The sequence below is a fragment of the Nyctereutes procyonoides genome, unplaced genomic scaffold, assembly GCF_905146905.1.
Source record: "Nyctereutes procyonoides isolate TBG_1078 unplaced genomic scaffold, NYPRO_anot_genome, whole genome shotgun sequence".
NCBI lineage: Eukaryota > Metazoa > Chordata > Mammalia > Carnivora > Canidae > Nyctereutes > Nyctereutes procyonoides.
The window spans coordinates 43,531,156-43,546,681 of NW_026575140.1; the positions used below are offsets into that span (position 1 = coordinate 43,531,156).

Consider the following 15,526-nt stretch of genomic DNA (forward strand, 5'->3'; position numbering starts at 1 on the left):
CCCTGTTAACGTGGTAGGACTGTCTCCAGCGGCCCTTATACAGCGCAGAGTCACTGCAGTTGTAAACAAGAGATGATCTGGTCTACCTGTTAGGTAGCCCATATTGTGACAGCATGAAAGATCAATCTCCAGGCTAAAGAATGGAGGTAGTGACACCAGTTAGGAGGAGACCACAACTGTCTTGGTGGGACATGATGAGAGCTTAAACTAGACTGGCCATAAAAGGTTAGAATTGGAAAGAACATACCATATAGTTTGACTTCTATATTCTACAGATGGAGTGACTGAGGACAAAAGAGACCTAGTGACCTATCCAAGGTTAGATGGAAATAGTTTGTTGGCAGCTAAATCAGGACCAAGGACCCTGGCCTTCTGATTTCCAGCCCAATGACTTTTCCACTCAGCAATGCCAAGATCAGTCCCAGCATCCTGCTTGTTAGGTAATGCCCTAGAGAAACTTGAAACTTTACTTGGCCAGCATTTTTCCTGTCAGTATCTAGGAGGTGGGAGCAGTCCTTGCTGGATAGAGGGGACTTCTACCAAGCTGGACTGCCAGGAGGGATCTTTTTTGTTCATCTTCTCTCTGTCTGGCTTTAAATCTCTCCCTTACCTTTTCTACCCTCCTTTCCTCCTCCAGAAAACCTTCTCTGACTACTGCTTAAGAAATTGTCTCCCTTCTGCTGACTCTAAGCCCTGGACCACACAAGGAAGCCCTCTTCCTCAAGCTTTTTTTCTCAATATGATGATCTGACTACTGTATCGTTACTAAGCATTGGGACAATTTGGAGGACACGTGGTCCCATAAAATCAAGATCAAGTATTTCCATCTAAATTCCTTCTTTGACCATGTACATATAACCATTTTATATAACAGTATTATCTGTGCAGATACTATTTTGTGTCTTTTCTACTAAATTGTATGTGGACACATTCTCATATATATTTGTTTCTTGGTGTTATAGTATTCCTCATAGTGGAAACAGCAGGAAATTTGGAGTGAGTCCTAAGGCTTTGGGCAAGAGTTAATCCCTGAACCTTAGTTTTCTCAACTAGAAAATGTGGAAAATACTACCACCTTGAGGGTTCCTGGCACATGGTAGGTGTACAGAAAACATTCATTCTTCCCTCCATCCCCACCTTTTTGTTGTGGATATTGTTTCTGTGTGGGGCAATATAGTATTTTTGCAAACATCTAGGTATGAATACAAATGATATCCATAGCTAAAAGTCAAAGGTTATTTTTTTTTAATATGCCTCAAAGCTGAGGATATCATTGAGCACAGAGAAAGATCTCAATGACTTATGAAGGTAGGTGGAAGAAAGAAGAGAGAAAATCCTTGTAACTTGAGTAGACTAGCTAAAAAGTCTGTGGCCTTTCAATCCTATATTTATTAAAGTGATGAGAATTTACTGTGTACCTGAGGATGGCAGTGTGCTTTATGGAGAGTGTCAGCCATAGGGGTGACACAGATTTCCATTTTAGATGGCCCTTTGGTAGCTTCATGGAGGGTAGATGGGAAGAGCAGAAAACTGGAGGCTGATGACCCGTCAGGGGACTGTTACAATGAATCAGCTGAGAGGTGGTGGGTACCTAGGGCAGGAGGGACAAGAGGGCTCAAATTCAAGAAGTGCTTTGGAAGCTAACTTACTTTTTGACTTAGAATGTTGTTACTCACAAAGTTTGCCCCCTTTCCTCTTCTCTTCTTTGTTCTTTCCATTCAGCAGAACTGAATTCACTGGGAGGCCAAGTGGCCAGGCTGGGGAAGTAGAAAAACTGATTATAAATTTCAGGTTGCTAGATGAACTCAGGCTCCCTCTTTGCTGCCACCACCCAGAAGTTAAAATCAAAAGTGAAGGAGATTTAATTCATTCATTAAACATTTTGTTTTGTTTTGTCAACAACTTAACACTTCCTAGGCACCATGGGGACATAGAAGTGACCTGTCCCCATGAAGGTTGTATATAAATAATAAAAGTATCGATACAGAGTATATCAGATGATACTAAGTGCAATGGGTAATAACCAGGCAAGTAAGGACAAGGTGGAAAGTGATAGGCATGAGGTCAGAGAAATGGTGGGGGTGGCAGGAGGCTATGCCAGGATGTTTTAATGACTCCAGTTTTCACTTAGCATGAGAAGGGAAGCCACTGGCCAAGAATGTGAGTAGAAAGACTAGTCATAAGGCTGTTGGGAAAGACCATGCAGAGGTAATGGTGGCCTGAACCAAAGGGTATCAGTAAAGGTGGATTGGGGATAAATTTTAAAGGAAGTGAAAACATGGGCTGATAGTCTAGATAGGGTTATGAGAGAAAGGATAGAGTTAAGGAGAACTCAGATGTTTTTACTGTAAGGAATTGGAAGGAAGGAATTATTATTTACTGGGATGAAGAACGCAAGAATGGTCTTGGCAGAAAATAGAGTTCAATTTTGGACATGCTGAGTTTGAATTCCTTTTAGATACCCAAGTGGGTAGGGAGGCTGAAGTTCAGAGAGTATTGTCAGCTCGAGATATGAATTTGGGAGTCCTTAGCACAGAAATGGTCACTTAAAGCTAGAAGAGGGTGCCTGGGTGGCTCAGACGGTTAAACGTCTGACTCTTGATTTAGGCTCAGGTCATGACCTCAGGATCATGAGATCAAGCTCTGCAAGGTGTTCCATGCTGGGTGTGGAGTCTGCTTAAGATTCTCTCTGTCCTTCTCCCACTGCCCCTTCTCTACACGCTCTCTCTCTAAAATATATATATATATATATATATTATTATAAATTAAAATAAAAAATAAAGCTAGGAGATGAGAATATTAGGTTCAGAGTGAGAGCAGGAGAAAGAGGTCTGAGGACTGAACATCAGGCTCTCAATGACTGAAATCTTAAACTAGCAAAGGAGACCAAGAAGACACAGCCAGAAAAGTAAGAGGAAAATCGAGAGAGAACAGTATCCTGGAAGCCAAGTGAAGCAAAGTGTTTCAAGGAGTGATGAGCTGTGTCAAATGCTGCTGCTAAGTCAATAAAGATAAAGACTGGAAATTTACTATTGAATTTAGTAACATGGAGATTATTGACCTTGACAAGAGCTCTTTCAGGGGATTGAAAAGCAAAGCCCTGATGGGGGTTGGCCCAAGAGTAAGTGAAAGAACTGGGGAAAACAGATGTAGATAACTGCTTTGAGAGAAGTATTGCTATAAATAGAAGCAGAAAAACATGGAGGTAGCTGAACAGGGACACAATTCAAGAAGAATTTGTTTTAAAATGGGAGTTAGGAACACCTGGGTCGCTCAGTCAGTTGAGTGTCCAACTCTTGATTTTTGGCTCGGGTGATTTCAGGGTCATGGTATCGAGCCCCACATGGGACTCCGCACTCAGCAGGGAGTCTGCCTCTCTCTCTCCCTCCCTTTCTCTCTGCCCCTTCCCATGGTCATGCTCTCTCTCTCTCTCTCTCTCTCTCTCTCTCTGAAGAAATAAATCTTTAAAAGGAAAAAAATAAGAGACGCCTAGGTGGTGCAGTAGATTAAGCAGCCAACACTTAGTTTTGGCTGGGGTTGTGGTCTCAGGGTCCTGAGATTGAGCACCCCCTACCCCCACAATTGGGCTCCATGCTGAGTGCAGAGTCGGCTTGAGATTCTCTCTGCCCCTCCTACTCATGCTCTCTAAATAAATAAATAAATCTTCTTTAAAAATTAAAAAAAAGAAAATGGTAGATATTATAGCACATTGGTGTATTGAGAGAAATGATCCAATAGAGATGGGGGAAATGGTGATAAACAGAAAAGGAACAAATGTCAGATAAACAGAAAAGGGACAATTGTCCCTGAATAGGTGAGGGAGTGAGATCCACCTGTGCAAGGCAACGGTTGGGCCCATCCACTGTAATGGGATGGGAAGCAGTTTAGGGAGCAGACCAAGTAGGTATAGAAGTGGCAGTTTAATCAAAATTATCTTCCCTGAGTCTAGACCTCTCTACCTTACTTCATAAGCCATACTCACACATGCATAATTTTACACATGACCAATCTTTGGTACAATGAGAAGGAACTACAAGATATGAATTATTAAAAAGGAGTGGGAGAAAGAGTTTCCAGGTAAATATCTAAGTCAGCATAAGTGTGACAAGGGTGAGGATTTTTGTCTGCTTTCTTCTTGCCATGCCTAGAATAGTGCCTGGTATATAGTAAGCAAATCAGTACATATTTTTAGATTAAGTAAAACAGAAAGGGACATTATACTTCATAAACAACTATCATGAGCAAATACTTTGCATACGTTATTTTGTTTAACATGCCAGCTAAACAGATATGGTGACAGAGGCTCCGAGAGATTACATACCTAGCCCAAGGCCACATGCAGTTAGAAAGCACTTGTTAAGATTGAACCCTGTATGTTTGTGGGTCTCCAAAGGCATGCTCTTTCCACTACACTGCATTCTGTCCATCAGTGAATTCAGTCAAGTCACACAGCCACTCACTCTTGGTTCTCTCACCTTTAGAAAGAGTTGGGCCAGATGCCTGTAAAGTCCCATTCCAATTGAATGACTCCATGTGATGGTAGGCTCAGGGAACAGCTACAGGCATGTTGCCTGCCCTGAGTTCACAGTCCCCTTTCACACCAACTCTGCCAGCAATCTCATACCATTTTCTACCACCTCTGATGCCGGCTCAGCTCTTTCCATTGAAACAGCTAGATGGTCTATACTCTGTGTCTTGGGTTTATTGCAAGTCCTTATGGGTGATTATGACTCCTGCCCTTTCAAGCTGAACCTACCATCTTGGGCCCTAATCCATAGCCTCTGATCTCCAATCCCACCATTTGAAACACTGTGACTAATCACATCACTTTCTGGTGTCCTTTTGATTTCTTTTTTTATTTTTTTCCTTTTGTTTTCAAGATGAAACCCAAGATTTGAATGCACAGGGCAGGTAATGGAATCATGAACTCTTTACCCGACTTCACAGGTTAAGGCCCAACCCTTGGACTTATCCTGCCTCCCTCCTCCCATTACTCCCATTTAGCCTTACTCTACCTCTGACTCCACTTACCTTGGCTAGCATTACCACAGTTGATCCCTGAACAACACAAGTTTGAACTGTGGGCCCACTTCGAGGCAGGTTATTTTCAATAAATATAGTATTGTATTATAAATGTGTTTTCTCTTATGATTTTCTTTTTTTTTTATCTCTTATGATTTTCTTAATAATGTTTTCTCTAGCTTACTTTATTATAAGAATATAGTATATAATCCCCATAACATAAAATATGTGTTAATTAACTGTTTGTGTTATCAGTAAGGCTTCTGGTCAACAGTAGGCTATTAGTAGTTAAGTTTTTTTGGGAATCAAACGTTATATACAGATCTTCAACTGTACAGGGTTCAGCTCCCCAGCCCCTGTGTTGTTCAAGGGTCAACTGTATTTTATCCACGATTTGTTGATTTATTCCTCTTTTAAACTACCTCCTCCAGAAGCCTTCCCAGTCTTTTTTTTTTTTTTTTTTTTTTTTTTTTAAATTTTTTATTTATTTATGATAGTCACAGAGAGAGAGAGAGAGAGATTGGCAGAGACACAGGCAGAGGGAGAAGCAGGCTCCATGCACCGGGAGCCCGACGCGGGATTCGATCCCGGGTCTCCAGGATCGCGCCCTGGGCCAAAGGCAGGCGCCAAACCGCTGCGCCACCCAGGGATCCCGAAGCCTTCCCAGTCTTAACTGGATGCCCCTTCTTTTATTCTCAGCTCAAGGGTTCCACAAACTTGTTGGTTGAAAAGGAAAAGGAATGGAAAGAGAGAGAGAGGGAAGAGGAACAGTAACTGTATTAATCACACTTATATTTCTCTTCTACTAGACTGTAGAGTCCTGGTGAACAGGGATTATATTGTTAACTCCTGAATATCAAAACTAAGAGCCCCCTCCTCTCACTAATCCATCCCTATTCCATATTTCTCCTTGAAGAACCCACCAGATTTCACAATTATTTTTCAGAGACCTCTTGTCTAACAGATATCACTGGTCTAATTACTATATTCCCATTCGGTGCATCACAAATCCATCCTTATTTTAACATGAATTTCTGCCTCTACTACAATTTTTTAAAATGTGTAACATTCTAGACTTGACAGGGACACCTCTGTATTGCCTTATTTTGGATTGGGGTTGGGAAAGCAGTGAGTTCACCATTGTTTTTCATGGTGATAGTCTTTCATAATTGCTTTTTATGACAGTCTTTCATAATTGCCATCCACAGAAGGGGTGGGAGACAAAGCTGAGCGGAAACAGAAAAGCAAGAATTGGGGATTGGGTTTCACCCCACTTCTGAGTAGCAATATGAAATTAAACCCTCCTAAGAAGTCCCTAAATTCCCTTTGCCACTTTCCACAGACCTTTTCTTTTTTCAACCCAGAGCCAAAGGCATAAAAGGAAAGTGAAAAGCAAATCAAAGCAATCCTAGTAACATTTGTGGTAGAAAATCTGACCAGATTGGTATGTGTGAATTTCATATTATTCTAAACTCCTTTTATTCTCAATGGGCGAATTTAGGGGTCATTTGAATGCCTGATATTTGGAGAACTGCCAAAAAATATCCAAAGAGTTTCTAATGAGAAGTCAGCAGTGGGGACAGGGGCTGAGTCTGGGGGCTCCAAGTCACACCTAAGTGTTCCCGGCTCCAGCCCAAGGTTGACAGGCAAAGTAGGCCCTTCATAGGAGGAAGAGTGAAAACACCCCAGGACTTCTTAGAAGGTACAAGGCAAACCTACCACAAAAACCTCAGCAAACAGGAGAGGGCAAAAATCACTCAATCTTTTATTAGTGATCTTCATATTCTTGCAAATAGGTACTAGGGCAGTCCTATCATTTCAGATGTGTGTTTAAATAATAATAAAATATATTACATGCATAATTTTCCCTCAAATTGCATTTGTGAGATACAAGCCTGGGTAATTCTGCTCCTTTTCCAAAGTGAAATGCAACCCTTGTATTTCCAAACATCTTTATGAAGCAAAGCCAGTACCTTCCCATTTCTAAGTTGGATACAAGTAACTATTATGTGCTGCTATGGAAACTATGACAGAACATTATTCATCTGTTTGTTTTAATGGTTCATGGACAAAGAAAAAAAACTTTTAAAATTTAAATTTTTAAAAAAGATTTTATTTACTTATTTGACAGAGAAAGAAAAAAAAAGAGAGAGCAAGCAGGGGGAGGAGCCCAGAGAGGGGGACAAGCAGTCTCCACGCTGAGCAAGGAGCCCAACACAGGACTTGATCCCACGACCCTGAGACCACCACCCGAGCTGAAACCAAGAGTTGTATGCTTAACTGACTGAGCCACTGAGGCGCCCTTTATAACTTAATTTTTAAATATTTTTTTTAATTTTTATTTATTTATGATAGTCACAGAGAGAGAGAGAGAGGCAGAGACACAGGCAGAGGGAGAAGCAGGCTCCACGCACCGGGAGCCCGACGTGGGACTCAATCCCAGGTCCCCAGGATCGCGCCCTGGGCCAAAGGCAGGCGCCAAACTGCTGCGCCACCAGGGATCCCTATAACTTAATTTTTAAAGCAAAAAAGTGATGTGAGAAAGAGTAAGGGACGCTTTTGCTAAGGAAATAAATGTTAATAATTGTCAGTGTCCAGGTATGGGAAACAGCACATGATACTTGACACAGTCACCTCAGGAGTGACTCTCATGCTCACAGAGGCGTTGTAGTGAGAGAAGAGATGTTAGGAGTTAGGTGAGTTCTCAGCCTGAGAGATTGAGATCTTCTCTGTGAGTCATTGCCCCTCTGGGTTGATGGGCCTGGATTGGCTTACTTTGAAAACTGACCCTTAAGGTCAGGTGTGTTAACGCGTTATCCTCTTTGATGCCGAAGTGTAGACTGGTCTTTAGAGAACACAGTTTGTGAGATAAGTTTGGGATCACATATTTAACCTGTAATCTCTTGGTCACAGCCAGCCTCAGGCAAAGTCTACTCTTGGCGCTCCAGACACCTCCCTTTCCAGGACTCTCACCTTCCCTCCTTCATTCTGACCAGCTCTTTCCGTATCTCCATCTGTATTTGTCCTGATGCCCCTTCTCTGAGGGTGTATACTTACAGCCGAAGAGAATTAAATTATTTTCTGTCCTTCTGGTTCACAGTTAACCAAAGATACTTCATGGCCCAGAGTCTTCTCAGGAAAAAGAAGGGTATTTTTAGATAGGGAATAGCTTTTTAGACCACATCAGATTCTAATTTGTTCTTAAAGTTTCCATGTCTCTGATCATTTATCCATATTGGAATAATTTTTCATTCTTTACTTGGATTCTTAGTTTTATCATGTATCCCCCCTTTTAAATTAAAAACAGCCAATTTTCACCTTCAAGAGATATGACTGGGATGCCCGGGTGGCTCATTTGGTTGGGCAGCCTCCTCTTTGTTTCGACTCAGGTTGTGGTTTTGGGGTCATGGTATCAGGCTCCATGCTTAGCATGGAGTCTGCTTGTCCCTCTCCCTCTACTGCCCCCCTTGCTCAGTCTCTCTCTCTCTCTCTCTCTCAAATAAATAAATGAATAAAATATTTAAGAGAGAGAGTGAGAGAGATGTGACTGTACCTGTCAAGGGAGAACCCTATTTCTGAGATGGAAAGTTTTGCACCCAGACCTAAGAGCTGGCCCTGGAGAGCACGTGTGTGTGGGTTTGCCATGGCTCTGCTTTTAACTGAGCAGCTAATATTAGTGGCCTGATTTACAAATTTTGTAAGGTATACTTTCCATCTTCCTGTTGCCATGATGGTCTCTTGGGCAGGCACTGGTAAGTTATTATTGCTTCTCCAGAATAGATAATTTCATAGAGACAGGAAGCAGATTGGTGCTTACCAGGAGCTGGGGAGTGGGAGAAATAAGAAATAACTACTCAATGAGTATGGAGTTTTATTTTGCTATGATGACAATATTTTGATACTAAATAGAGAAAAAAAGGGAAGAAATTACTTCCCAAATGAGAGAAGATAACTCACAGTTGCTAAATTGCTCTCTGGAGCACCCCTAGGGATACTCTACACATCTAGAAATACTTTGCTTTCCTTCAGACCAAGATTCAGAGCTTTAAGGGCAGGCAATTTGATGTGATTTCATCTTCATGGCTCAAAATGGAGCTCTTAATGGGCATAGAGTGCGGTAAATTCAAAAGTGTTGGATTATTTCCTTCACTGTGATCTGCATACAGGAGGTTGCCATGCTGTGGGCTTGCAGGCCACTCTCTCTGGCATTCTGGTTGGAGAGCCACAAGAATCAGAACAAAGAAACCTGCTGATACTGCGTAAATTGGCAATGCTTGCAGCAGTTTAGTCTGCTTGGAAGCAATCCATAAAGCCATCCCCAAAACTTCTCCCTGGATCTGAAGCTTGAAATTCCAACCATTGGCACTCTCCCAAGGTCCCTCAACCTTGTCCCTTGGGTATATATAAATAAATATTTTTAACTGAGGTGAAATTCGCATAGCATTAAAAATTAACCATTTTAAAGTGAGCCATTGGATAGCAGTTAACACATTCACAATGTTGTGTAACTACTACCTCATATCCAGTGTCAAAATATTTTCCTCATAGCAAAATAAAGCTTTATACCCATTGAGTTGTTACTCCCTATTTCTCCCTCCCTGGGGCCTTGGTAACTACCAATCTGCTTTCCATCTCTATAAATTTACCTATTCTGTATATTTTATGTAAATGGGATCATTAAAATATGTGACCTTTCATGTCTGGTTTATCTCATTTCAAGATTCATCCATGTCAAGTTGCAATCCTGGGGTCCTGGGATGGAGTCCTGCATCAGGCTCCCCACAGGGAGCTTGCTTCTCCCTCTGCCTGTGTCTCTGCCTCCCTCTGTGTGTCTCTCACAAATAAATAAATAAAATCTTTAAAAAAACAAAAGCTGCTTCCATGTTATAGCATGTTTCAGTACTTCATTCCTCTTTTTATAGCTGAATAGTAGTCTATCATGTGTATCTACCGCTTTTTGGCTAGTGCTGCTATGAATATCTGTATTCAAGTATTTGAATACCTGTTTACTATTTTCTGGGTTGAGTAAGATTTTATAGTTTGTAAAATACCTTTACACTCATTCTCTTCCCACTAAGGAGAGGCATGCATTTTAACTGGTCTTATTCCCCCAAAGGGGAAATTTTTAAGGGCCTAACTCATCAATAAGTCTGTTAGGCCTACCCATGCTCCAGTGTAAAATCTAAAGAGGAAGAAAGTGGCTTCCAGTTTGGAGGGTGCTTCTGGCATGTCCACGGGCTAGCCTGGGACAGCCGCACATCTATTACGTCTGGTTCCGTTGTTGATCAGTCAGGCAGCGGGTCTCCGTTTCCACTTCTGAAGGTCTGGAGGGAGATGGTTCTTGGCAGCATCCTTTCCCTCATTCAGCAGGTTTCCTGAGTTGTGCACTGTGCTGGGTGGGAGCGGAATCAGACATGGTCCTTGCCTTAAAGTGGTCGCAAGGTGGACAGTAACCATACAAACCTAATACGGAGTCAGAGGTATGATGTGTGATAAAGAAGCCGGCCTGGGTGGAGGTCAGTGACTAACTCTTGGGGGGAGCTTAGCATTTGCATCTTGAAGACAAGAAGACATTCACAGAGTGAGAACAAGGGTGGAAGGCATTCTAGGCCTCAGGAAGAGTGTAAGCCAAGTCAGAGGAACAGCAAACTTGCCTTCCCTGTTTCGAGACTAGCAGAGTCATTCATGTAGCCAGTATGATCAAGTTCATAGGCTTGACTGGCAGGAGCAAGGTAGGAAAAATGGGAGGGCCTAGATTATGAAAGGCCTCGTAGGCTGTAGGCAGGAACCTGAAATGAGTAGGAAACTATCATTTTAGGCAGGAAATGAGGTGATCAGGTCTGTGTTTGAAAAGATCACTTTGTGAAGAGGAGAATAATGAACCAGATGACAGAGGTGCCCTCTATTGGTGAGCCTCATACCTTCCATCCTCAGCCCACCTTCTGGGTCATCCTGGCTTGAAGCTGGGCCCAGACCTGCCTACTTCCAACACAGACCTCCCATCCGCTGCCCCAGTCTGCCTTCCTATATGGTTTTCGATAAAGATGACAGTGCCCGCGGCAGCTAGCAAAAATCAATCTACGCTGAAGGCTTCCCGACCAAATAGGTCATCTCTCCTGGAAGCGTTTGAATTTAGAAGTAGGCCAAGCCTCAAACAAATAAGTGAATTGTTAGTGAAGGCAATTCAGCCACCCAGGGAGAGACCCAGAGGGAGTGTTCTAGGGTTGTTATAAAGATGAAAGGAGATCATCTGATGGCTTACCTAACCCCCTCACCCCATAGCATCTCCAGGTCTTTCTGCGCACAGTAAGGTTTCCACCTCTCCCCCTGTAAGATTTTTATTTTGAAATATTTTTATACTTAAGAAAAGTTGCAAAAATAGTACAGAGAGTTTCCATATGTCCTTCTCCCCATTCCTCCTAATGTTAATGTCTTGCATAAACATAGTGCGATGATCAAAAGTAAGAAGTTATTGGGGTGCTTGGGTGGCTCAGTAGATTAAGCATCTGACTTTTTTTTTTTTTTAAGATTTTATTTATTCATAGAGACAGAGAGAGGCAGAGACACAGGCAGAGGGAGAAGCAGGCTCCATGCAGTGAGCCACACGTGGGACTCGATCCCGGGTCTCCAGGATCACACCCCAGGCTGCAGGCAGCGCTAAACCGCTGTGCCACAGGGGCTGCCCAGCACCTGACTCTTGATCTCAGCTCAGGTCTCGATCTCAGGGTTGTGAGTTTAAGCCCCACTCTGGACTCCACACTGGGTGCAGAGCCTACATTTAAAAAAAAAAAAAAAGGGAAGAAATTATCATTGGTACAATACAAACTACTCTATAGACCTTATTTGAATTATGCCAGTTTTCCCAGTCATATTTCAGGGTTTCCTTTGAAATCATATATCTAAGACAATCATTGAGTTTGTTCTCTTGTGTCCCTTAAATTGAGGCAGCCTTCGGAAAGCCTGCCCTTCCTGGAAGCTGAAAAGAGCAGTCATGGGCCTCTCATGGTCCAAAATTGGCACAACTCTTTGGGCATTCCTTAGGGTGTTCTACATCTTTTCACTTTCCCAATCCCATGCACCCACTCATCCTTTCTCCTCCTTTCTCTCTGCTCCCAAAACTACAGATAGTCTCCACATGCCCCATACCATGCAATGCACTTTTTCCATCATCATAATTCTCTGCTTTAGTCACTGACCTGAGAAATTGGGCCAGGAACTTGTGGCTTTTGATTTTCATTGTCACTATAAAACTCCCTTGGGTTGTGACTTGCGGTGGCCGCATTTCCTTTCACTGGTCTCCAGAGGGCCCTGGATGGGACACCCCTACTGCTGCCATGTTGGTTATGGTGACCCTTAGCCCTGTATGACTATCTCTCATAAGATCCTTCCACCTCCATGGTCTCCCGTGGAGAAGGTGATAGGGATTGGCAACATGGTACCTAAATTACTTTTGTGAAAAACATGAGTCCCCATCACAAAGCACCCCTGCTTCTTGACATCAAGTTGAGGTAGCTGGCACATGTTGGTGCCAGCCATTGTGATAAACGTGCAAAATTCCATTTGCCTGTTCACTATGCACCCTGCTTCTCTGTACAAAGAATGCAGCCTTGGGCATACTCACTGCAAGTGCCCTTGCTGTTTAGCTGCCATGTGCTCCATTATTTTAATTTTGCTCCACAAAATTAATGATGAAAGAAGTATGAGCTGGAGAAAAGCATAGAGCTGATGAATGTTGGAGGAGCACTGGTTCCCCTCCAGCCAAAGCCAGCAGGAAAAATGGGATGCATGAAACATGACTGTGACTCTATGTTCAAGAGAAAACCTTGTCACCACCCAGCAAACACCCAAGCATCTTCACAGCAGAAAGCCCCTCTAAGCAGTGCAAACACTTTCATAAACCATTTGGAGGGAAGCTGTATAGCATGGTTGCAAGCACTAGTTTTAGACAAATCTAGCTCTTCTACTTGCTATGTATATTTAGACAGGTTCTTTGCTCTTTCTGACTCTCAGCTTTCTCATCTGTAAAATGGGAATGAATACACCTTCACCTTTTTTATAAGATGGTTGTCAGGATTCAATGATTTAATATCAATTGTATATGTACACAGAACTTAACAGTTCCTGGTACAGAAAAAAGGCTCATTTTAAAGCCTCTTATTTATGATTAGGCTGATCTAATTAAAAGTAATACTGAAAAGCAGAACATCATGATAGATCCAACAACGTGATGTAATGACTTAAGCTTATATGTTAAGCTCAAATCCTAGCTCCACCTATAATTGGCTTTGTGCATTTGACCCAATTATTTCTCTGAACCTGAATCTCTCCCTCTGTAAAATAAGGATTATAATACCACATAAGGGGCTACTTGGAAGAAAGCACTTAGCATAGTACCCAGCACGGAGAGTGTCAGACACTTAATAGAGGTTTATTTTTCTAGTGCTGTGGTTCTTGACCACATGCAAATCACCCGAGAGTTTTTCAAAAAGCATGCATGCCTATGCTGCATCCCCAGAGAGTATGATTTAATGGGTCTGAGGTGGGGCTTAGGCGTTGGTATTTTTCAAAAGCTTTCTGAGGAGATTCTTCAGAGCAGCCGGGAACTATTCCCTAGCAGATGACATTACACACTGTTGTTTTGTTTTGTTTTGTTTTGCTTTTTATATCTGTCCCCAAAAGACTGGTCAAAATATCAGGAATTCTGGGCACAGTCAAAAATTCAATACACCTGCAGTGCTAAGCCCTTGATAAGAAATATGCAGCCAAGGAACTGCATTCCTTTTCATTATGAAAAAAAAAAAGGATTCAAAGAGTCTTTTTAGAGTCTTGAACTGGAAAGGTGGTAAGAAGTTTAGCCTAAGCCTCACACATAAAATATGGGAACTCCCAGTAGGTTAGGGATTTATATCTGGGGGTAATTCCAGAGTTTTGTCCTCCCAAGAGATATAAATTGAGGCCTTGAGAGTTTAATATGGGGGAGGAAGAAGTGTTCTCATAATGACACCTTAAAAGTCCAGGGCTCTGCTAATGCCTAGGGATAGAAAAGCATCATCTGTAATAGCAGGGGGTGGTGTGGAAGTACTTTCTGGTCTCAGTACTTTGGTTTCCAAGACCCAAGGCTAGGTCATCGAGAAACTTCTTTCTCCCCATAGGTTTATGGTATTAGTTACCCAATAAAAGTGGGGTTAATTTTACAACCCAAGTAAAATTTAAGCCAAAAAGGCTTCAACATTACTCTAGGATTTATGAAAGTAAACATGTGAAGTGCTTGCAGGATTTTACGACATTAAAATTTCAATGTCTTCATGTCAGGTATATGATATATTCATTTGTATGTGTATTTAAAGGTTATGTTTATAAGAGCTTTGCAATACACACTGTTTTGGGGAACTAACGTGAAGATACTTCCCCCCATGTCCACCTTCAAAATGACTGTTACCGTGAATGGGGAGTAGAGAGACTCTAGAATCTGGTCTTTTAATAATTAGCTTTATCAGATTTCTTTCACTTGGTCTCCTGTGATAGTTGGACTCTCTAGACTCCCACATTTGTGGCCCTAGACTGACTACAGTCCATTTCACAGAGTAGGAGCTTAGTAAATAATTGTCCTTTAAATAAGTGTCTTCTTTGGTAATCGTAAATACTTCAATAGTAAGCACATGTGACTCCTGCATGTGTAGCACTTTTTAAAAAGCGTTTACATTATTTCATAGGCTTCTCATGACTTTCACTTATAGGATAGAAAGGCCAATGATTATCTTCATCTTATAGATAAGTAAGCCATAGCTCAGAGGACTCAGAGAGATTGCCTAAGGACATGCAAATGTTAAACCCAGGAAGACAATTTCCTTCTCCTCACTTATGCGCCAAAGAGGAAAAGTGATAATTCTTTCCAAAGATTTTATTTATGTATTTGAGAGAGAGAGAGCATAGAAAGAGAGAAAGCTTGAGTGGTGGGGATTGGCAAAGGGAGGAGAAGCAGGCTCCAGGGTGAGCCTTATGCAGGGCTCCATCCCAGGACCCTGGGATCATGACCCGAACCAGAGGCAGACACTCAACCGACTGAGCTACCCCAGGTGCCCTGGAGAAGTGATATTTTTTATTCAGACAAGGTATTGATTCCAGCCAGATTAACAGAGGAGGAGCATTCAGGGTGAAGTCAGCCTAAAAGTATGGCAGGTGGCCTTTTGTTCGGCTGTGGTCTGCTTTTGAGAACCAGCTGGATATTCTATGCTCTGGTGTCTTGTGCTTATCATAGGCCTTGTGGGATGTTACAGCCTCTGTCCTTTCAAGCTGAATCTGCCACCTTGGGTCCTATCTCCAGCCTTAGATCTCCAGCCATTTGCCACACTGTCACTTAACCACACTATCTGGCATCCCCTTGTCTTCAGAATGAAATCTACTTCCCCTCCTTTTTTATTATCATAATTTCAAGGCAACAAAAAATTTTTAAGATTATTTTTAAAGTTTTCGGGGATCACGAAAGCAAGATTTTCATTGATAT

At 42.1% G+C, this 15,526-nt stretch overlaps 1 protein-coding gene across 1 annotated transcript in view; it reads left to right on the plus strand.

The window, feature by feature from the left end:
- The window catches only part of ROR1 (receptor tyrosine kinase like orphan receptor 1), a 400,073-nt gene that overhangs the window by 344,918 nt on the left and 39,629 nt on the right, over positions 1-15,526 (plus strand). The gene's annotated exons all lie outside the window — the stretch shown is intronic.